The 23,914-nt window shown below is 43.7% G+C and overlaps 1 protein-coding gene across 3 annotated transcripts in view; it reads left to right on the top strand.

Moving 5' to 3' along the window:
• LOC135453067 (contactin-4) overlaps nucleotides 1-23,914 on the top strand; it is a 267,949-nt gene that overhangs the window by 34,277 nt on the left and 209,758 nt on the right. For all 3 annotated transcript variants that reach the window (XM_064723696.1, XM_064723694.1, XM_064723695.1), the window contains exon 2: nucleotides 5,526-5,570. The gene's annotated coding sequence lies outside the window, so the exon portion shown is untranslated. The remainder of the gene's footprint in view (nucleotides 1-5,525; nucleotides 5,571-23,914) is intronic.

The following is a 23,914-nucleotide window of genomic DNA, read 5'->3' as shown; positions in this document are numbered from 1 at the left end:
GGTGTGTCACTATTGTCCTGGCAGGTTCAGGTGTGTCAGGATTGTCCCTTTGTGTCACCAAAGCCCGGCAGGTTCAGCGTCAATAATCTCTGGGGAGTTGATGGGCTCCATGCAGACGAGAGGAGGATCTCTTAATCAGCACTTTGGGGGAGACAGAGGCATCACTCAGACAAGGAAAACCAATTTAATTTGTGTCATTACTTTGCATTTCAAGTAGGAAGGTGACGAACACATCATCCCCTCCTGAGTGCAGCTCCTGGAGTTCTCCTGGGCTTTTTCCTGATCCGTGGGCTCTCCACATGAATCTCTGTGGGAAAACAGCTTTGGGAGAGCATCCTTCAAACAGGAGCTTCTGCTCTGTGCAGTCACTGAAAGTTTTTTTTACAGTCAGTAAAAGTTTTTTTTGATGGAGCAGAAAATCCCATTTTAAGCAGTAGAGAGAATTTTAAGGGTTATGCACCTTACAAGTTCAATTGAGGAATCAGCTGGTGAATCCCTTTGACCTCCATGGCTGCATATTGATAATAAATACAGGCACTACAATTGTTTGGAGGGATTGTCAGAGAAATCTCAGTGTTCTGTTCATTTGTGAAGCAAATGACAGCCAACAAATGGAACTGTAAAGCCTGAAAACTCAATATAAAATTGTAACTCTCAATTCCACTTGATGAGACCAAATAAGAGTTTGAAATATAATTTTTTGCACTTCTTTTAGTTAGAATAAATCACACAAGCTCTGTGTTCTGACAGCATTTTGCTGGGGAGTGGAAGCCCTCAGTCCCTGGGAGGGCTGTGCTGGGTTGGGCTGCTGGAGCTTTTCCTCCAGGAGATGGATGACACTTGCAGAATGATTTTGGCTGACTCACTAAACAGTGTTTAAATGCACAGGAAATGCCTCTGCACGTGGGATTTATATTTCAGCTCCAGAAAACTCTGTCTGCTCCTTTGAGCTCCCTCAATCAATCCAGTGCTGAAATGGGCGAGCAGGAGGAAGGGCTGCGGGTGATGCTGATCCAGGTGGTGGAAATTCAGAGTTCACACCCTCTGGCTTTGTTTGGAGAAGCAGCACAGGCAGGATTGGGGCAGAGCTGGCTGGGTATGGATTTTGTGCTGGGAATGTCCTCTTGGAGCAGGAATAGCGGTGGAACAGAGCAGCTTTCCTCTTAAGGGCTGCTGGAAATGAAGAGAAGCAGGAGCAGCTTCAGGTGCACTGGGTTGTTTATTAGCATTTATTAATGAGCCCTTAGTCCTCAAAATTTTGGTTCTCATGTTCCTTTAGCCTTACTGAGGAATATTGTGTGGAAGGTTTGGAAGTTCATGTTAGAAAACAGGAGCAGGAAAAGATCTTTACAGTGTACAGGGGCTTGAGATAAAGACAAATCTGCAGTCTGAGGGCTCCTGGAGTGTCTAGTTTGAGACTAGAGGGAAGCAGAGATGCAAAATCTCATAGTTTTATTTAATCTTGGCTTAAAACAGAGTTTGGAAGATAGGACAAGTCTATGGTTTGGCAGGCGATGCAAAACAGTGCCAGAGGAGGCTGATTCCATAAACCTAAACCCACAACAGAGCCAGGGACAGGAAAAAAATAAAATAAAATGAGTTGCTGTGTGCTTGCAGTCGGCAAGGGAGAATTCTGGGGTGAGGAATCCCAGCCTGGTGCTCAGTAATGTCCCAGCCCTGGGCCAGGCTTGGTTTCCTTCCCCAGGGAAGCCCCATCACCCTTTCCTTCCTGCAGCCTGGGCTCCAGTGCTCTGAGCAAGGATCCTTTAGGGATGGCAGGATCTGCAAAAGATGCTAAAAATCCTCCAGGTGGTAAAAGCCCCTCAGGTTTCTCTGGGAGTGCTGCTTTCAGCCCCCTGTGCATGAGTTTGTGTCAATAGAAACTCAGGGTAATGCATGGATTTCTGCTGGCAGCAGCTGAGAGATCAGCACTTCTGCAGCACTCATCAGTGCTCCCTCTTGCCAGCTCCCAAAGAACTGCCTCCACAAAAAAAGTGGAATTTTTTCTGTGCAAATACACAGTATTACTGTGAAATGAATCCTCTCTATTTTTATTTTCTCTCCTTAAGTCGTTTTTTTTCCCCTCTTGAAGGATGTGCTGTTCCTTTACACGAAATGAGGCTTGCACAAAACCGAGTTTGTTCTTGGGTTTTTTTGGAAGTTACAGCTTCAAGAACGACTGCAGTGGTGGCTGGGGAGCTGCACTAAAAGTGTTGTTGCCTTTTCCTTTGGAGACAACTTCCTCTCCGTGTTCTGAAGGGTTTTTTTCAAAGCCTTCTGTTGACAAGGGATGCAGAAAATACTGAACGTGCTAAATTCAGATTTTAGTGTGCTGTCTTCCATAGTGTCACCCGAGGGAGGGAGCACAGTCTGTGCCCCCCAGTTCCTGTTCCAGGTTGTTTTTCACCTGGGATGAAGGTGTGGGTTTGAATTCCTGGCCAAACCCTCCAGGCTAGGGGAGGTTTCTTTATTATTTAGCAGAATTGCTTGGGCACTGCTGATGTTTGAGGGGAATATAATTGAAAAGCTGTAGGTTTTCCAACCAGTGCTGCTGGTGAGGATAATGTACAATTAATTTAATCACCATCTCCAACACAGAATTTTAAAGGTGGGAAGAGCCCTCTGAGAGGAGCCCAAACATCAACCCAGCACTGCCAGGTCACCACCTGAGCACCAGATCTGCAGGTTTCATTAGGAGTATCTGCAATTCCTACAGGATGAAATCCTGTGCTGAAAACAGAATATTCTCAGTGTGCCTCCTCCCTGGTTTGAGTCAGCATCTCTCTGCCAAGGCAGAGTGTTTCAAGAAATTGTCCCTAGGAGTGTTCCTGTTGTTGGAACCTGCAGTTTCTGAGGGGTTTGAGTGGTTGTGTGCTGCTGCCTTGAGCTGCTAAGCAGACAGAATCAGAATTTAGGGGTTTTTTAACCAGTCACCTGCTCCTTCCAGCCCAAAATGATGAAGTATCCAAAGTGCTGGATGGGCAGATGGGCGATGAGCTTTGTGCTCCACCCAAGGCGAGCAGCTCCAGCAGGAGAAAGCATCGTGAGCTTTGTAGTAACTGCACTGGCTGGGGTGTGGGGGAAGAGAAAAACCAAGATTTCATCCAGAGTCTCCCACGTCAGCTCCAAAAAAAGCCACCCGAGCTCGGTTCTGCACACAGGCATGAGAGGGATGGAGAAACAAAAGCCCAAAGCGTGGTGAGGTGCAGCTCTGGGGGTTGCTGTGCAGGTGCTCTGTGAGACACCTCTTGTGCGTGCCCACGGGGTTCAGGGGTGTCTGGGAGCCTGGTGGGCTCCAAATCTCGCTGTACTGAGCAGACCAGGCTTGGCTGAGCCAAAACTGCAGAGTTTTGGTTTTTTTTTTTGCTTTGTTTTCAGCAGCCAGGGCTTTGTAGCGTCTAAAAATACACAGCGACGTTGGTGGCGGAGCGTTGCTTAACTTGTGCGAGTTGTTCTCCCAAACTTTGCCTGAGTGAAGTGATAAGTTGAACAGTTAGAGTAAACAGAGTAATATTTTGATTGGTACGAAACCTTTCGTTTCTTCTCCACGTCTAATTAGCAAAGCTCTGAATGTCAAATATTTCCCCGCTCTCCGCGGCGCTGTGCTCACTTCGGTGGGCTCCATCTGGCTCTGCCTGCCTCCAGCCTGCTCCTCATGGGAAAGCTTTCCCAGACCCGGGGCTGGGGCTGCATCCCACCTGTTCCCCTCCCAGCTCAGGAGGGAAGAGCTCCTGAAATCCAGGAAATCCAGTCTTGGGGCTTTAGCTGCTCACAGTGACTTTGATATGTGTTAGAAACTCACTTTTCCCAGCCTGGTACTTGAAGGAGTCAGAGCTCTTCATTTCTCAGTCTCAAGGTTGTTTATTGTTTCTTATCTATAAAACTCTTTCTCCTGTCCAGCAGGGCAGTCAGAGGCACTCTGCCTCCTCCAGGGTGGTGTTATCTTTCTATACTAAAAACTACCTGTACAATATTTACAGTTACTTCCCAATACCTATCACCTATGTTAGACAGTGAGCTTCTACTCTAAACCAATCTAAAAGTGCCAACATGACAGCATCACAGCAAAAGATAGGCTGGACACGCCCAGATTTCTCCTCCTTCTTCTTGGCATCCATCTTGCCCCCTGAACCATCATTCTAAAAACCCCAAAAATCTATTTTTCACCTCGTGACAAACTGATTATTATTCTACTTAAACTTTTGCGGGTTGCAGATCTTTATCTAAGGATAGTAATTTGCTCCATGGGTCATAATCAAAACCACAGGCATCTTGGCCTCTGTGCCAGGGTCTCTGAGCCCCCTGGCACTCCAGGACAGCCACAGGGATCTCCTGAATTCCAATAATCCAGATGGAAAATCGAGCTGTGCCAGCTGCTGGTCCATGAGTGGAGCTCTCTGGCTGGGAGATGTCAGCCAGGTCCTTGCTGAAAGCTGCTGGTGGGTGGGAGTGGTGCATCCATGGTGAATGAAAATATCCCTTTAGGCTGTGCAGGGTGCAATTCCCCAGTACAGAATGGGGTGTAGCAGCTTTTTAGATCCATAGAATCCCAGAATGGTTTGGGTTGGAAGGGATTTTAAATCCCAGTGCACCCCTGCCATGGCAGGGACACCATGGGCTCCCAGCCCCAGTGTCCAACCTGGCCTGGGACACCTCCAGGGATCCAGGGCAGCCCCAGCTGCTCTGGGAATTCCATCCCAGCCCCTGCCCACCCTCACAGGGAGGAATTTCTTCTCAATATCTGATTCTCAGGGACTTGAGTAGCAACCCCATTACCGGAGCAGGGCTCTCCTCTGGCTGTGACTTCCTCACATCAAATTGGAATTTAAGCTACAACCCAGGAAATGGGTGCTTATCTTCAGGCAAAATGTCAGACTTCTTTTTCTGCCTGTCCTATCTGGGATGTGTTGATAGTGTAAAAAAAGCTCATATTTCCTTACAATGTATGATTTTTGCTGCATTTCTGGTGCCCACTGAATTCTGGTTTCATAAACATCATCTCCATTTGCCATCTGTTCTCTGTGTGACCCATACCTAGCTACCAAACATGTGAAGCTTTAGGTTTAAATCATGTGTTGGATAAGTTTCCTGGTTTTTTTCTTATTTTTTTTCAAATTTTATTAGCATGTGTTTTGGATGATCTAATGGGAAATGGCTCTGCTTCAGCCTCTTTCTGTGGGATTTAGGGTGGTTTGTTGTCAGCTGAGTTATCAGGGGAAGGGTTTCAGCCTTTAGCGAAATCAGAGGTGGAAAAATGAAGGTTTGAGTCATCCCAGGTGGGAAGGTTGAACCCCAGGGCAGGGGTTGGGGGTTTTGGAGAAGAGACCTCATGGATTGAGGGGAGCAGTGCAAAAGGACCTGAGCAGGTTCCTGCTGTTGTCTCGTGGCACGGTGAAAACAGCAAATAAATAAAACTCATCCGAGACAGCCTCTCTGCCTGCAAAACAAATGGACAATAGCAAGAATTAATTTAGTGTCTTAAAATATCAGCATAACCAACATTCCATTTGAATTTCTTCTTTCAGGTATTGGAAATTTGACTGAAGGCTTCATATCATGCACTGGAGAAGGTAAGGATTGTTTAATACTAGTTCTGATGTGTTGGTGTTAATTTCTCTTTATTCTTAACATCATTGCATTGAATGTCAGAATCTCCTTTGTGTTGTTTGTGTTTTAAAGAATTTGTCCCGGAGTTTCTGTGTGTCCTCGCAGGGGGTTTTGATTTCTTTTTAAAAGAATTTATAAATCTGCATTTAAGTGTATATGTTACATTTATGTAATTCTACATTGGAAGGCTTATGGAAAATGTGGAACAATTTGCTTTCAGCTATTATTGTAAATGGTAAATTGTAAATTATATATATTTAACAGGATGTATGGAAGCTATAGAGTGACTCTTTTTCAAAGGGATATTGATATCTTGTTATCAATAATGTTTCAGGGGTTTTTTTTTCTGGTTAGGCTCCCATTGTTCTTGTCAAGAGATTTTCAAAATTGGTGTTTAATTAATCATTGAATGATTGACTCTGCAATTGAATTAGTCAAAAAAACCTGTGGTGTTTCTGAAACTGAAATTTTCTTAATGGCCTCTCAGTTTGAATGTCAAAGGGAATCAATCTTGTTAGTGGAGAGGTGAGTTTTGTTCTACAGACCCTGAAATTATCTGGAGGGGGTTTTTTCCAACATGCTTTTAAGTCTGAATGATGCTGTTTCCAAAGGAGAACAAGATGTTTTCAGAGCTTACAATTATTTGAAAAATGAATGTTGTCTTAGTTTTAGATGTTATTACTGTGTCTGTTCAGAGAGACTGCAGATGGTTTCTGACAAAAATATTTAATTTCTTAATTCTTGGGAGTTTCTCCTTAATCCTGGGGGGTGTTCACAATGAAAACTGAAGATGGAGATCAAGTAAATACTCTCATTCAGCCTGGCTCTTTTGGAATGGGCTCTCTTGGTGTGAGGTTTTCAGAGACAGCATGATAAATCCTGTGATAGATCACTTTCTAGTCTTTCTAGTGGTCTAAAAGGAAAAGCTTATTTCTTAATATAAAAGATAACTTTGAATAATGGACTCCTCATCCCTTTGGACAGTACTCCTAAATTAGCCTCAGAGCTCCTTCCCAGGTGAAATCTCATTTTCAGGTTCCCCACAGTAAAAAGGAGACGCTGATCCCCATTTCATGTGGGAAGTGTTTTCAATCTGCTGATGAAAAGTACTTGTGAAGAGTTAGGCAACCTTGATTAATTGAGCCTGAATAAGAAGTGCAGGATCAAATCTCAGGATATTATTTTTAGGCTGCAGCCTTGTGTTCTGCATTCCAAATCCTTAAATGCCAGTTTGATAGGGAGTGTGGAGGACTGGAGCAGACAGTTCTGGGCACGCTGGTAATGGTTTGCAAATGCTGACACCAGCCCAGCCAGGAGGATGGAAATTGCTTTCTGTTTACAGAGCCTTTAACTCTTGGGTAAACACTCCTCATTAGTGAGGATGTGACTGGAATTTGGGTTCAGTGCCTCCATTCTGGGGATGCCTCAGGATTTCAGCTTTTCTATTTTCCATCTCTCTGTAACCCTGCAGTTCTTTAGTGTGTAACTCCAAACCCCACACTCAGTGGGAGCTGCTGCTTTCCCATTTGGGGCAGACACAACAATTCCTCTCCAGGCCTGGAATCAAGGACACCTCACTGCCTCAGGGCCCAGAGATGGGAACAAAAGGGAGTTGGGGGAGCAAACTTGGGGTGAATGACTTCATTACCTGGAGCTGGAATTGGCAGATTAACCCCCAATATGCAAATGGACCAAATTTATAAAAGTGTGAAAACCCTGACCTGTCAGGGGGCTTTGTCTGCCCTAAATGTACCTGAAGGCCCTTCAATAAATAGAACAGCTTTTTATTCCCTTAATTCTGTCTGGCCTCTGTTTTTAGGTAGCCCAGAAGGCATCAGTGGCACTGGGAGTGAAGGGGTGTTTGAAATAAAAGCTCATGTGGTGAATGTCCCATTAGAAGGTCAGCAGTGCCCCGTGGGGTGTTTGGGTCTGGAAATGGCCCCACAAGGCAGAATTTGGTTCTTGTGTGGGGAGTGGGAATAGCAATGTCACCCAAGCTGCTGAGTTACCCCAAAAAGTGAATTTTGTGTGCCCAAGGCCTGCCCCTGCCCCAGCGGCCTTGGGATCCAGGCCTGTGCTCTCAAGGAGCAAGCACAGCACGATTTTTAGGGAAAAGTGGTCACACACGCTGCTGTACTTGGCAAAATGACACATTTGGGGACTGCAGATTCAGCTTTTATACATATTTCATCTCTGGGGGAGGGCAGGAGTTTCTCTCCCACGCTCCTCAGCAGCACATGAGCCTTGCTGAGTCAAAGCCAGACCCTGAGGAAGCCAAGTTTGAGTTTTGCTTCTGGTCTTGTGGCTCAGAACTGCCTGTGCTTGACCAAAGTGGCTCCAGGAGAAGGGCCTTGAAAGGAAACATTTGTGCTTTGCAGTGGTATAATTACGAAATTCTACTTGATTACCTGTCAAGCTAATTAAAACAGTGACAGGCCAGCAGTCCTCTTAGAGTTTGCAGCATCTGTGCTTTGTATCCCACAACCAGGCTCAGAGTGTAAATTTAATTAGAATTATTACCAGCAGACAATGCACAGTTGTGCTGGAGAAATGGCCTAAAACTGAATGCTCTGAAAAGAAGAGATTGTGGTGGGCAGAGTCTGGATTTAGGGCATGGTTTGACAAGATTTGGACTGGTTTTGTCCATGGGCAGCTTCCCATTTGCCTGGTGTGTGACTGTTTGTGTGATTTTGTGTCTGGCAGCTCTTGGCTCAGCTGGAAGGGCTGGGGTCAGTGTGGGAGAGGATTGCTTGGATGGACACTGAACTGCCTCCAACATGCAATTTTTAGATCCCTCCTTCAAAGACAAGGGTTGTTTGTGAGCTCCAGGCATCCTTCTGCTTCCCAGGATCCTGAATTGTCCTCCTTCCCTGGCTCCTCACTCTCAGATGTGTCTGCCACCACGTCCTCATACTCTTCCTAATCCTCTGAAAATCTGCTGTGTCCTTTCTTTTCCTCTTCATTATCTCCTGCTTCCAGCCTGATTCCCTTCTCCTGCTTCTCACCTTCTGTGCCTCTCTGCCATCCCTTTCCTTGGCTGCTTACTTCTCCCTTATCACTTGGGTTCCTTGTGCCACCCAAAAACCCCCAAAATTAAAACAAAGTGAGCTGTTCTGAAGTAATTTAATAAATTGAATCACCAAAACTGCTGTTTTAGGGTGGTTTAAGTTGTGTTTTTAGAGGATGGGCTGGGAGAGAGCATCCTGACTTTGCAGCAGAGTGAGATGGCAGCTTTTTGATACAAGCCTGATTGTAATTTGTTATTGCAGAGTCTGCATTTTGCTTGAAATTTGGAGTATTTGTTTTGGTTTTTTTGGTTTTTGGTTGTTTTTTTTTTTTATTTAACCGGAGTAATACTTGGGATGGAGTCCTCATGACTTCACTTTTCACCCTAACATCATGATAAATACTTGGACAATAGGATAAATTTGAGTTCAGTTAAGTGCCTGGCCAGATCTTTCCCTTGCAAGGAGATTTTGGAAGCACAGGTAATTACCAGGTGATACCTCAAGGGATGTGCCTCATTCCAGCATTTCAGAGCATTTCCTTTCATAATATGTGTGAGAAGTGTTGTCTGTGCTCCCTGAGTGGGAATATGGGGCTGAAATGACACCAAGGAACGTCTGGGAAGGCAACAGGGCTGTTAAATCTGAAATCTGACACAAGGCATACTTTGGCACAAAGCGAGTCTGCCCTTCTGCACTTGTTTGATATTATAAAAGAGATTATTGTGGCCTTACAAGAAGGTTAAGATGTGGTGAAGTTTAATATACTCTGGAAATAGTCCTGCTAAAGCCACTGCAGCTGGTGATTGATGAGGCAGGTTATGATGGGAGCTCTCAATCTTGTGTTTGTGTGTGCAAATTGCCATTTCCCAGCCTTTTCAAGGTTGCTAACTTTATCTTGTGGTGCAGCCCATATTTAAGGATTTCATGTTGAATTAGCCTTTGATTAAGGGCAAAGGAGCTTTGATGATAAAATGCCACTACCAGTGGTTCTGTGGACTGGCTTGGAATAACTTATCAATCACTCCATGGCTGAGAACACGTTGTGGACATGAGGGTCACCCTTTGAGGATTAATTTTTCTCAGATAAACAGCTCATGGCTGTTGGATGATTATGGTCAGAAGCAATTATGGTGGTTTTAAACTGCTCATTACTACAACAAAGAGTCACTGGGCTGAGTTTTGAGCCTCTGCCTAAATAGCTGGGTCAGGATGGGTCAGCCTGGATTCCAAGGTGTTATTGAATGATAGGAGTTGCCGGGAGTTCTGCCACAGCTGGCTCCTGCCAGTTTGTTTTCCTTATTTTTTCTCCTATTAACTGAATTTCTGCACCTTTTAGGTTTGTTTTCCCTATTTTTTTTTTCCTCCTATTAACTGAAGTTCTGCCCCTGTTAGGTGAGTCACTCAAACAGGCAGCTGGCAGGTCAGTGGAGTCCCCTGTAAATGGCAAACGTGTATTTTCCAGGTATTCTGAAGAACATTTCACAGCTGGTTTATGTTCCAGGTGTCACTGCTTGTTTGTGGTTCTCTGGGCTGCAGATTTCCATTTTTCTGTCTCCTTTTTTAATTCCTGCAAGGCTGTCATCAGCTCAGCTGAGAGACTGGATGAGCACAGTGTGAGGACTCATGATGCTCCTCATGGCTGGAAAAGTGGTGGAGCCTGAAAGCCAAAGCGTGTCTGAGATAAATTCCTATTTAATAGGGAAAAAAAAGACCCCCAAACACCAGTGATATGGGCAACTGCTGTCATGAGCACTGCTTGAAAGGGATGAGAAGCTGTCTCATGGAGGGATTAGTGTAGTGAGGAATAAACTGCTGAATCACTGGGAGCAAGAAGGAAATAGAGAGTGGAGAGGCTGTGTGGGGAAAAAAAAAAAATAAAATGGCTGCTGGAATTCAATTAAAATCACAGTGGGATTTGCTGCTGGAGATGGAGCATCAGTCATCCCCGAGCTGGTGGTGGCTGTGCCTCCAGGGGTGCTTGAGTGAGTGTAGAGCTGCTGACAAATGCTGGAGAGGCAGAGCTGCAGCAGGAGAGCCCCCATCTCCTCCCACAGTGATGTGCTCTCCCCAGCACACCTGGATTGCTGCTCACTCCTCAGCCCCTGACACCTCTCCATGATTATCCCAGGCCAGAGCTGGAGTTTGTCCTGCACCCTGTGGGGCTGCAAATCAGCTGGGGGGTTATGGTGTTTTTTTCTTTCAATTATTTTGATTATTTAATAATTTTGGTTATTTAAGGATGTGCTTGTGAAGGGCTGAGTGGCTTGAACAGCCTCTGTCGCAGACAACTTTTATGAAAAATCCTTTCCTTAGGGTTTTTTCCTTCTGAGAAGCTGAGAGGCCTCAGGAACAAAATGTAACCAATGGTTATCTGCTGCTGTGGAATGCAACAGGTGCATCTGGGATTGGTCTCATGTTGGTTGGTTTGTAATTAATGGCCAATCACAGTCAGCTGGCTCGGACTCTGTCTGAGACACAAACCTTTATCATTCTTTTCTATTCTTATTCTTCTGATGAGAACCTTTTCTTCTATTTTTTTTAGTATAGTTTGAATGTAATATATATCATAACATAATAAATCAGCCTTCTGAAACATGGAGTCAGATCCTCGTCTCCTCCCCAATCCAAGAACCCCCGTGAACACGGTCACAAGCCTCCACTTGTGTCATCAGTGATGTCCACTGTGCAAATCAAAAAAAAACCCAAAACAGCCCTAAAAGCTGCTCTGTCCCAAGTGAAGGACACAGAATCAGGCTGGAGGTGGTTGGATTTTGGTCAGATGAAATTCCCCCATTTCACTGGGTTTTCAGTGAGTGTTTCTTGCTGCAGGTGGGACAGGAGGGATGGCTGTGGCTCTGCCCATTACTGAAATGGCTCCTTTGCCATCAAATCTTGTGTTAATCATTTGAAATGCCTTCAATGTGCCCTCAGCGATTTGAAATAGCATCAATTAACATTTAGGAAATTAATTTCCGACTCCTGGAATATTAAACATTTACTTTACAGATGGAAATGAGGTGTACTGAATGTGCATCTCTCGTGCCCCTTTTAACCCACAGCCTCATAAGGCAAAGAAGAAAAAAGCTAAATTGGCAAACACAAAGGTTTGGTTTAGTGCTGGAATTATTGCTGCCAGGTTTGATGCTCCACCAGTGGCTTTAAAGTCTTTGCTCAGGTTCTAGGCCAGGCTGGAGAGGGCTTGGAGCAATCTGAAATCGTGGAAGGTGCCAGGGATGGAACTGGATGAGCTTTAAGGTCCCTCCCAACCCAAACCAGTCTGGGATTCTGTGAGACTGAGAAATTAGGAAACTCCAAACCACAGCAAAGTCTGGATGAAACACCTGATGCTGCCAGCCCCTCATGGCTCACCGTGGCACACTTTGATTTTACTCCTCATTTTTAATATATTTAATGCCTCAAAATCAACAACTCAAACAGAAACAAAGGTTCTTGAGGAAATGTGTAATTCAGATTAATCTTTGTGGACTAAAATATTCAGTCTAATCTTTGCTAGAACTGATTTTGTCACCCTTTTAGTTATAATAAAAATATTATGGATGTGATTGTGCATAAAGGTGTTGGAGTGTGCATCACTCAAGAAATGTTTCCATGCTTTCTCTGTCTTTATGTTGGTGAAAATTTGCATCCCTTGATCCCCTAGAAGTATTTGGCAAATGGATTTATTGTTTCAAAGGATCCATCTGCCAGCTGAAGGGAGGAGAAAGAAATATTCCTTCGGGTCAGTTTTGAACTTTTCTTTGAATTTGGATCTTAGTTTCTCAAGTTGTCTTTCTCAAGTTTCGCAGTTGTCTTTGTTGAGAAGGAAAACAAGATGGTTTTGGTTTGTTTGATTCATTCAAATTTGTCACTGTTCCTGTTTATACCATTTCAAGAACAACATCCTAATCTCCAGACTTGCAAATACACATTTTGATTTCTTTTAATGCTCTTTTTAAATGATTGATCTGCCTGTACCATGTTGCAAATTCTGGTGGTTTATATTGAATTTGGAATGGATCCGTGGAGGTGAAGTAGTGCAACTGCCCTGCTCAAAGTTTTCTAGTAAAAAGTTATTTTAGGCTTTATTGAGTGGCAGCTGTCCTCAATACACCATGTGGCACAAAGAGGGAGCTGGAACCTGACTCACTTTTTGTCTCCAGTCTGTAATTCCTTCTGCTCTTTTCCCACCACTTCAGCTCCCTCACACTTGTAAATCCTTCAGGAGTTATCACTTCAGTCTCACAGCCACTCTTTTCATCCCTCCTCACACCAAAACCTCCTGGCCATCAGCTCTTCCCTGTGTGCCTGTTCCTATGAGATCTGTGCTTCCCTTTGTGCTGCTGACTCACTGCCAGCTCTGAGCGTGCAGAGCTGTGCTGCTGTCCCTAATAATTCATGGATTTCCAGGGTTTAACTGCCCACTATTGGAATTTCCAGAACATGGAGCCATGCAGGCAGTAAACTGCATTTCATGCACTGCTGAAGTTAATGGGAATTTGGAGCAGCTTTTTGGTGCCCTACTTCAAAGCAGTTCAAAGATCTCTTATTTCCTCATTTTCCTCTTAATCTTTGTTCCTCTCATTCCACGAGAATTATCACAACTCTACTGTATCACCTGCTTTGATACAGGAGATCTTATCCTCAGTCCTTGAAGTCTTTTTTCTTCCATAGGAAGCAGACGGGGGAAAAATAATGTTTCATGCTGAACAGATGTGTCCTGATTCTCTTTGTTTTTATTTAGGTTTTGCCACAGTCTGTTATCCTAGAATTAAAACACCTCATCAGAGGATGATGATTAGAGCTACCTCTGTTTTTTTCCCCTCTTTAAAATGTCACTAGAGCATCTTTTTCACTTTTTCTTGGTGACTTCTTTGGCAGCCCTGAAGCTGCAGTGGGCTGTGCTGTGTTACACCCTGGAACTCGAGCCCCCACTATTGACAATCTCATACTGGTAATTCCTTTTGGCACAGCTACAGGACTATTCTGGTTATAATTTCTTTTTATGCATCAAGATTTTAAACTGTCTGATCTTCAGCTTTCCAGCATTCCCAATGCCTTGGGTGTGCTTGGGGCTGCTCACGCTGATGTCAGTGGGTGGAAGATTGGTCAATGAGGGAGAAATTCTCTGTGAGGATGGTGAGGCCCTGGCACAGAGGAAATGTGGCTGCCCCTGGATCCCTGGAAATGTCCAAGGCCAGGTTGGAGCAGTCTGGGACAGTGGAAGGGTCCCTGCCCATGGCAGGGGTGGGACTGGATGGGATTTAAGGTCCCTTCCAACCCAAACCTTTCTGCAGGTGTTGTGCAGATGCTGGTACCTGATGACATTTCACCTGCTGGTTTTATTTTAGTCTGAGCTCCATTTCAAGCCAAGCTGTAAATGGTTTATTTCAGAGGGTCTCTGGCCGTATTTGTGTTCTGAGTTGTGCACCTGGGCTCTCTCTGAGCAGCTCGGGGCCATGAGGCAGCATCACCACCAGCCTCAGGCAGGAGCTGAGCTTTGTCTCTCACAGAGAGCTCCCAGCTCTGGGCTCTGCTGTGGTTTTGGGCTGAGCTCAGCCTCCCCGTGCTGTGCTCTGCAGTCCCAGCTCATCGAGGGGCTCACTGGCTCTGGGCTTTGCTCAGGAATCAGCCCAGGAGCTCTCTCATCCCTGCTGCATTTCCAACTCTCTGTCTTCAGAGCTTCCTGCAACTCGCTGCAAATCACAATTGTCTCTGCTGGTTGTGCTGCCTCTGGCCAGGGTCCTGCACTTTGGGTTGGCTTTTGAGACCTCCCTCCCTCCTCTCCTCACACCCTCTGTTTACCATCTGCATTTCAGAGATGCTAATACATTCCAAGTATTTTTACAACCCTTTATACCGTTTTTCCAACTTGGTTAATTGCGCTAAAGTTGGCTTTCTGCAATAACATAAAGTGCTTGAAGTCTTTTTTGTTCTGTTGCAGCCTGTAGCAGGAAAAATCACCACTTTCCAGATGACTTTCATTTTCCTTCCTAAGCCATTTTCGTGTAATTCCGCATTCCGACGCGCTCTCGGCACTAAAGCTCTTTATGCTGTGGTGTATTTTTAACTAATGATGTGTCACTGTACCAGCTTGGCTTTTCTTGTATCTATTCTGTAAACAACTAAAGTTCCTTTTGAGGGGGAGGAGGAGGAGGAGAAGAAGCGGTGCCAGAGAGTTGCAAGTCGTGCTCGTCTCCGTGCGAGCAGAAGAGATCAGACTGGCCTAGGACCAAATTAATTAAATGTTCCATTTAGTGGAAGATGTCAGTGAGGAATAGATAATTCTTCCCATCTGAAGTGCTTGGCTGGAGATGAGGAACATCTCTGTGTGAGCAAGAGGCCTCTGAATGTTACACAAATGTCAAAGCAGGAGGGAAAGTTCTGAGGCTGAAGAGAATTTTGTCTCCTGGCTGGGTTTGCAGCTCCCGCTTTGCCATTACGAGGGGCAGGAGCCAAAAGGAGCAGAGCACCAAAGGATGCTCAGAGGAGTTACTCCTGTTAGACAATTGCAGAGCCACGTCCAGGAGGGATGGCAGAACGTGTGGGTTTGAAGGATGGATGGGGCAGAGTTGCTGGTACATTTATATTTCATGAGCTGCTAATTTGAGGAGAGAAGGGTAAACCCTCTGGGATTAAAGGGACTTGGTCAAAGTAAAACAATGCGTTGACAAGAAGGATTTTACTCTTAGCAAAGTGTAGGAGGAGGCTGCAGTGCTCTCCTGTCTATAATTTTCTGTTGTAATTGAAGATAGCGGTAGTTTCAGAAACTTTATATATCCATAAAATCAGTTACCTGGAATGTGTCTGCTCAATGGCAGTGCTGTAATCTCCCATGCTGTGGAGCAGGTAACTTTAATAACCATTTCCTGATGTAATACTGCCCTCTGCTTAAAGAATGCCAAACTTCATTGCAGAGTTGTTCACTTAAACCTAAACATACCTGAGCAAAAATATGCATGGTTTTTATCCAGGGTTTTGTGTTATTTGGGGCTGGAAGGGATTTTGGGAATGTAAAATGTGAGCACTCGCTGGAGCAACTCCATTGCAGGTGTATAATTTTACATAATTTGTGGTGGTATAAGATTCTCATTAGAGCTATAAAAATAATGTGTGGTTTTTTTTTTTTTATTCTGCTGTAAAATGTTTAATTTATTATCAGAGTCTTGAATAGAGGTTGTTTGATAAAAGTGTTAAACTAATTTAGGTACCCATGAAAATCAAAATGGCTCATTTTGGTTAATCTGCTTGAAATAAATGTCTGAAAGGTGAAAAATGGTTTGCTTGCCGTGTGAAGTGAGTTAGTGCACTTCATCCTGGCACTGTGCATCAGCCATGGCGTTGCTCAGAGCCCCTGTAAGCACATTTCCTGTGGGACAGCAGTATCTGAAATTACTCTCCTCACAGAGGATGCAGGCAAGCAGTTCCCCATTTCACTTGATTTCTTTATCAGTTTATGGTCCAGTTCACAGCCTGCTTTACACTGATCTTGGCTATCCACAGAACACTGCTCTAAGTCAATATTCTGGTTGAGATTTAACTGTGCAAACCTCAGCACAGTTGAACCTTCCCAGGATTTGACCACCTTGATGTGGTCCCTGGTGCTTTCTGTGATGCTCTTGGCACCTGGGGCAGCCAAAACTTGACCAAATAAATGCATGGGAGATGCCTCAAGTAGGTTATAAATGCAGAGAGTGGGCTTGAAGCAGAACCACCACAGCACAGAGATGTCTGGCAGGGTTTCTGCTTCCCAACATGAGTGAGAAACATGCACAGCACAAACGTCATCAGCAGTTTTGGGCTGTTTTCTCTCATTTCACCACATCACTCTCAGCTCCCTTGGTGGAGCCGCAGCTTGTGAGCACTCAGGCATGGCTCAGCCCTACCCAAACCAGCTGGGCTGGGAGAGAGCAAAATATTAACAGGAGAATAATCAAGATATGGAGTCCCTGACAGCTGTCTGATAGCAGGTTATCACCTCCTGCCCCCAGAGGAGAAGGGGCTGCTCTGGGCAGGAGGAGGGTGAGATCACACAGCCTCATCATGTGGGGAGATTTAAATTGGATTTTGGGAAGGAATTCTGCCCTGTGAGGGTGGGCAGGCCCTGGCACAGGGTGCCCACAGCAGCTGTGGCTGCCCTGGATCCCTGGAAGTGTCCAAAGCCAGGCTGGACAGGGCTGGGAGCAGCCTGGGATGGCGAAATGTGTCCCTGCTGATTCAGAGTCCCTTTCTCAAAGTCTGGAGTTGGTGACACAACAGTCAAAGCTTGGCCTTCTATAGAAATATTAGATGTGATCTGTTCTGCTTTATTAAGGAAATGTGTTTGGCATTCTGGTACAGGGGAATTAATTGGGTCCATAGTGAGTGCATAAATTAAAGGCTGCCTTATGCAGCACCACTAATTTATGCACACAGAGGTTTGAAAGTGTTCTAGACATCTTGAGAAGAGTTGTGTGGTTTTGGTAAGTTAAAAAAATGGCGAAATAACGAAAGAATGTGCATTTATCAGACTCTTCTTCCCAGAGGATTCCATGCAATTGCACTGCAAGTAAAATGCTGAGAAATGCATGAAGTATTTAAGGTCAAGAGTGCTTCAAGCTCTCATCTATCAGACCTGACCAGATAATTCACAATTTGTAATTATTGGGCTAATTTAGCATGATTTCCTTATAATGGAATGTGTGAGGATTAATATTGGGTATTTTCAAAAGAAATTGGTGAACATTTGTCTCCATAAAGATACAAAAGAAAGCAGTGAGATGTGAAAAGGTGCTGGGGGCAAGTGTGATGTCCTATCCTGTGGAATATGGAAGGAATATTCCATAAGATAACATGGAATTTGAGTGTACCAAGTGTGTGAGGATGACTGCTGATGGAGGCTAGGGCCAAAAGATTGTTCCTTTCTTTATTTCCATTTAAGTGGAATCAGCCAAGTAAGGTGCCAGCTTTGCAGTCTGGGTGGGATTTATTTGGGGTGCCCCAACTGCTCGTGTTTGAAGCATTTTTTCTCTCTGGAAGCAGAGTTGTAGATGGATTTGGAGCTTCCACACCAAGTTTCAGTGACTGCCTCCAAGGCATGCTGTTCTCTAGACTGATCTGAACTGGGGAATTAATGCTTCCATCATCCACGAGCACTCTTTTTTCCCACAAAGATAGTTTAGGCTTACAGAGGTGTTCTCAATATGTAATAATAGCGTGTCTAGAATACACCCTTTAATTAAAACAAAGCAGCTCGAGAAGAATGAAATAAATCCACCTCTAAAATGAGTAAGTGCTCACAAGGCTTCCATTTAATCAATAGCGGTGTCGGCCGTGATTGCGAAAACTCGAGCGCGGCGTTTTAATCAGGGATGTTTTTCCTGGCACGGGGGCGGAAAATACACTGATTAATTAATTTCTATTCCTGGAAGGAGCCAGCCTCCCAGCAGAGCTAACCTGAGCAGCTTGGTGATAGGGCAGGACGCACTGAAAATGTAAAAATGTGAGAGGTGCCTGCGTTGAATCCGTCAGAGCCGAGGCAGAACCCGCGGCCGGAGCTGATTAACGAGTCCAAAAGAACAAATGGCAAAACTTGAGTGCTGGGAGAGAACCTGGTGCTGCTTTTGATGTGGAGGGTTTATTGAACTTTTTTTTGCCTGGCTGGGAGCTGTTTTACGACTTTTCCAAGGAGTGGTTTTGATGTTGGGGCTGTTTTAGACTGAGGAGTTTTTGCTGTTTGATTTGTGGCTCCGCAGCCTGTCCTTGCTCAGCACAGGATCCTGGTTTGCTGTGCCCACAGGAGATGGGAAAGGTAACCAGCTTCCTTCTAGGAGCTATTGATGCACTAGTTGCATATAATTAGGGATGTTAACAAGGGCATTATTGTGCTAATTATTATGCCTAATTACAGGGAAAAAACTAGAAAATTTCATGGCCACTTTCTGCTAGACAGAACTTAGAAGCTTTCCAGAGACTAAATACATTAATTAATCTACTGTGCTTGTTTAAATAGAAGAATGTACTAAAATATTTTCTGTTTCTTGGGGGGAAAAAGGAGAAATAAGAGTAAGTGACCTTTATGGAGAAGCAACCTATTTAAATAAGTAAAACTAAATAAATGTAATCAGAGAAATGTTGTTTTTAATGATCCACTTGATTAAATAGCCCAAGAAAAACTGCTGTAGGAGAACAGGGTATAGATTGGAATATGGGGAAGAAGAATGAAGAGGGGGAGAGCAGACAGAAGGATTTTGTATTGGATTTGGTGGCAAAACTGGCTGATTGTGGAACTCTGGGGCGTACAAGGGTGGGCTGGGAAGGACTCAGGAACCTCCCTGTGCCACTTGAAATATCCCATGGAGAAGTTTCTCTGGCATTTTGTGTTGAGGTGGCCAATTCCAGAGTGCCAATTCCAGAAACCACTCGGCAGGAATTGGGGTGAGGGGGATGATGCCTACGGAGCATCCCCCAGGGTCTGGGTGGGGTTAAAAGGAACCTGTTAGGAACCTCTGGGGTCTGATCCCAATTTTTCACACTGGGAGTGGATGGACTGACACAAAGTCCCACTGCTGAAGTGCACGTGTCTGAAAGCCCCCAAAATGTCCCTAAATTGGTTCAGTGCTTTGTGGAACCAACAACAACTCTGAGTTCGGTGCCGTCGCTTTACGTGCTGAGGATTTTGGGTGGTGCAGGAACATGAACGCAGTTTGCCCTTTGGTCATTAAAACCCAGGGATGGGCGTTGTGATCCACTGAGTGGCAGGATTAGAAGTTATCCTCTGCCGGTACTGTGAACACTTAATATACCTCCTTTTTTACTCATGATCACACACAGTTCCAAGAATAATGCCCTTGCCACATGTCTTTTCTCATTCAGGAGAAAATGAAATATTCAGCACAAAGAAAGCTGGCCACCTCTCAGGCCCTAGGAGAAGGCTTCCTTTGCACTGGATGGGGCACAATGTAACTTGTGAGCAAAGCCAGATGTTTGGTGTATTCCTGACTCAGGTTTCTGCTCTCGTGTATGCAAGGTCCCATTCCTCCTACAGGACAACACCAAAGCCAAAAACCAAACCAAACCAAAAGCTGGTTCTTGGTTTTGTTGGTGGTGGTGGGCAGGAGCTGTGAAGGGTTTCCATTGTGGGATCTGGTTATTGCAAACGTAACTCAGCTCCCGTTCGCGCCGCTCCGGATGTCGCGGGCTCGCGGCTTTACCCTGCTGTGAATCAAGGCAGATTTAAGAGGACAAGAACTCCTTAATTTCTCTTTTTCTCCGAGTTTATTTGCACAAGAGGGTAAGAATTCCGGCCTGCCTGTATTATTTGAAGGAGTTAGAACAGTTGGATCATTTATTTGATGGGAGCTTTGAGCGGTGTCATTGAAGTAAGAACAATTTGTACTTCAGAGAGCTCCTCTGGGTAGAACTTCACCCATTTCCAGCCATTTCAGCCCTGCCACAATTGCTGTTTTCCAAGAGATCAGTGCTGTGTATTGCAGGGAAATCATCGAGTCAAGAAGATCTTGTGCTCCAACCACCTCCAAAGCTGAGCACTCCAATCAGTTCACTCAAATATTCATTAGGAGAGCAAACCCCTGCTGATTGTAATGAGAATTTTGTCTGCAGAAAGCTTTTGTGACTTGGTCTCGAGTGGTGCTTTAGACTTCTGAAGAGTCTTTCAGAATCTTGGCTTTAAGATAATCTTTCCTAAAAATAATGCAAATTGCTCTAAAAGCCTCCTTCCAAATTGGTGGTATTTTTCCAGTGGGTCAAATGGACTTTGGACCAAGACAGGAAACTTTATTTTCTAAGGGTTTTTTTTTTAGGATAAATACATTTTTGTGTGCTTGCAGCTGTACTGCATAAATAGTCTTTGAATCATGCAGGATTAATTAGGACATCCATGTCCTGACTAAATTAATTGGATCATCTAAAAATTTACCCCTTTTTCTTGAAAGCCATTCTGAAAAAGTAGAGTTTGCAGAATATGTAATTCAGTCTGGAGGCAAAACGCTGCACAGAGAGAGGGAGGCTGCAGTGAGCACTTTCTTGTTTGACTGCCTTAGAAAAGCTGTCACTTAAAAGGCCCAGAAGCTGCCAAGAAAAGTTTGTGGAATCTCCAGTCTCAGTTTTTTGTCTCAAAAAGGGCTTTGAATAAACCTTAACTTTTTCTGACAGTGAAATTTTTGTGACTGTGACTTTTCCTGGGAGTTCTTCTGGAGTGAATCTCCCCTTCCCTGCTGTGTCAGCCCCAGGGGATGGGTGAGCACCCAGGGACAAGACCAAAGGCTAATGATGCAAATCTTAATTAGAACTAATTAGAGAATGGGACTGTGGATGGGGGAAAGAAGGGAAGCTAAAAATTTGGGGGTTGTGTGTAGCTAAAAATTCCCAAAAAGTTAAAGATCTGTAAGGGGCAGGAGTGACCCCTGGGGCTCCCACCCCCACATCTCAGTGGCAACGTGGGGAAATGTTTCTAAAAATAATAATAATTAAACAATTGTGCTGGTTGTGATAAAAAGCGTGGGAATGGTGGTCATTGCCCATCCCAGAAATCTCAATTTTAGCTTGGAACAAAGACATTTGGCACTGCCAGGATGTTTCTGTGTCTTACAAGGTTTTGAAATGAAGTGGAAGTGTTCAGTGCTGAACAGAAATAATGAAATTTCTGGAATAACAAAATTCTTACATGTGAGATGTGTTTTACCTACTGGGAATAGTGTTGGGCTCCCCAGGACTGGATATTTCCCCTGACTGATAATCTGGGGCTGTGTTTGTTCATGGACCGGAGCCTTGCTGAAAGAAGCAAAATTTCCAGCTGGCCTCACTGTAATATTTTGTTTGCAAGTTAAAATAGGACATTTTGAGTTTTATTTTGGCTTTGGAAAAGCTCAGCAACTGCTAAAACTCGTGGCATTAAGGGCCTGAAATGTTTCTTTGCTAATGTCTTTTAAGACTAATGCCTGGAAATGTCTGTAATTCCCTGATAAGTTTTAAGGGAAATGAAGGTATTAAAAAAATAGGAAAAAGCGGTGTCCTTTACTTGTATAATGCAGAAGTGTCAATTAAAAAATGGCAGCTTCTGGAATGAGAACGACATTGCCAAGAATTTTTATAACTTACTGTATTAGTGAGGGCTCAGAAAGCATTTGTCTAAAAACGATGAGCTGTACGTGAAAGCTTTCTGGGAAACGTGAGGCTTTTCCATTCTATTAAATACCTTTTAGAAGGGATGAGTGCCTCGAAATGTTTGTCCTCCCAGTGCTTAAAAGGCTCAGCACATCCCAGAAGTTGCTGTGTTTTATGTTATTTGTGTGTGTGCATCCCTCTCTCTGCTTTTCCTGAAACTGTGTCTATTTGTGTCCATAAATCTCTGCTGCACTTGTGCTCTAATGAGCAAAAAACTTCATGCAGTGCTCCGTGAGTTAGAAAATCCCCTTTTCAGTCAATTATCATAGCAAGGGCTTGATGTGGGCTTTTTTTTTGTTTCTTTATTAGTTACAGAAATGCATTTGAAATGGCTTGAAAATAAAATATTAATCCATTTTCTTTTAAACATGTAGCCCTCTAGTCTGGTGCGGCCCAACGTTCATTAGAAATAATTTGGATATAAATGGGATTGTACCAGAATTCAGCTCAGAGCAGTAATTACAAATAAAAGCTTTGGTTACGCTCAGTGTTGCAGCAGTTGTTAAAACCAGAGCGTTGCCAATCACCAGCATTAGCAGGGAGATTATTAAAGCACATTAAAGTTTATTTCAAGGAAGTTCTGGCTCGGGGTGAGACCAAGATCTGGAATCAGAAATGAAAAGGCTGAACTTGAATTATTCAGGATGAAGAGCAGGGAGAGAAAACCTAATATTTGACAGGATTTTTCCAGAAGGGTTTGTTAAAAATGGGGCAAAAAGGACAAAATTTTCTTGGGGTCAGTATGGGTTTGTAGGGTTTTTTATATATACTTATATGTGTGTATTTTATATTTTTGATATTATTTTATCATAATTTAAATTATGCCATTATTTTAATTTTAAACTGTTATCTATTTTAATTTTTAAATTATTACTCATATTTTTATTATTTTTGTATATTCTATTTTTTACTATTTTTATATTATTTGTACTTATAATATTTTTTATATTTTTTTTTCTCTCTATACTTAGAATTTTGCTTGGATAGCAGAGCATGTTTGTAATCCAGCATGTGAGGAAGTGAGGAAAGGAAATAATCCATTTTTTTGTGTATGTGTGTGCACACAGACCAAACACTGAACCATCCAAAGTAGTTTATTGACACAGCTGGAAAAGCCAATAAATAGTTTAAATTTTGTGCCTATTTAGCAAAAAATCTGAGTCACTCTCTGGAAATACTTCATAAAATTGTGGAAATAGAGACTGTCGCTCCCATCAGTGCTTCCAGGCTTGTTCCAGCATGCTTTAATGTGCATTTTTCTTTTTTAAAGTTATTTCCTTGAACTCAAAACAGAGCCTCTTTTCCCTATTTATCACCATTCCAGCCCAGGCAATTCTTCATCCTGAATTTTGGTGTTTATGGTCTTTGTTTTGGGGAGCAGCAGGGTTGTATTCCCAAAAGAATCTACAAAGGATCTTTGGAGGAACCTTTATTCTTCATTTTGGTGCATTAAAGTTCACAGAGGAGAGAACACTGAACTCTGAATTCAGGGCTGTATTTTCACAGGGAAGGAAAATCTGTGTCAATAAGCACTAATTACCCCCCTGACAGGCAGCAACCCCAAATCTGTATCCATTTAGGCTTTCTGTAAGCTGTTTTTTCTGAATAATCCATTTTACGCATTTATTAACCTATAAATACATTTTTATAAATCTCGATGACATTTGGGTATTTTATTAACCACAATAAATGCCAGGGAAAATTGAATTAAGAAAGCTTGTAATGTGCTTTACTCCCAGTTTTCAAATTTTGCTGAGCTGTAAATGGTCCTGCTTTATATCCAGGATAAATCTGTTTGAGGACTGCAGGAATAATTCTTTCTCTTTGTTGCCAGGGGCCCTGACCTTTAGGTTGATGGGTGGTTTTTAACAGCCTCACCTCTGTCTCATTCTCTGATTGTGGATAATTTGATTATCTGCCTGGAGCAGTGTGCCAGCAGATGTGAAGCCCTGCAGGTGATGGTACAGAATATCTCAGGGGGCTTGGAGGGTGTTGGACAGAGCTGGGACCACCACAATGCCACAAACCTTGCAAAACACAGATTTTCCCTTGGATTTGCACTGTTCTTTCAATCACAGTCTCAAAACAGGCACTCATTGTGCCCAAAATGTGGGGAGGAGACAATATCTGATCCCAAA

This window comes from Zonotrichia leucophrys, chromosome 12, assembly GCF_028769735.1.
Source record: "Zonotrichia leucophrys gambelii isolate GWCS_2022_RI chromosome 12, RI_Zleu_2.0, whole genome shotgun sequence".
NCBI lineage: Eukaryota > Metazoa > Chordata > Aves > Passeriformes > Passerellidae > Zonotrichia > Zonotrichia leucophrys.
Note: the sequence above shows the minus strand (reverse complement) of the source record. Positions and strands in the feature narration are given on the sequence as shown.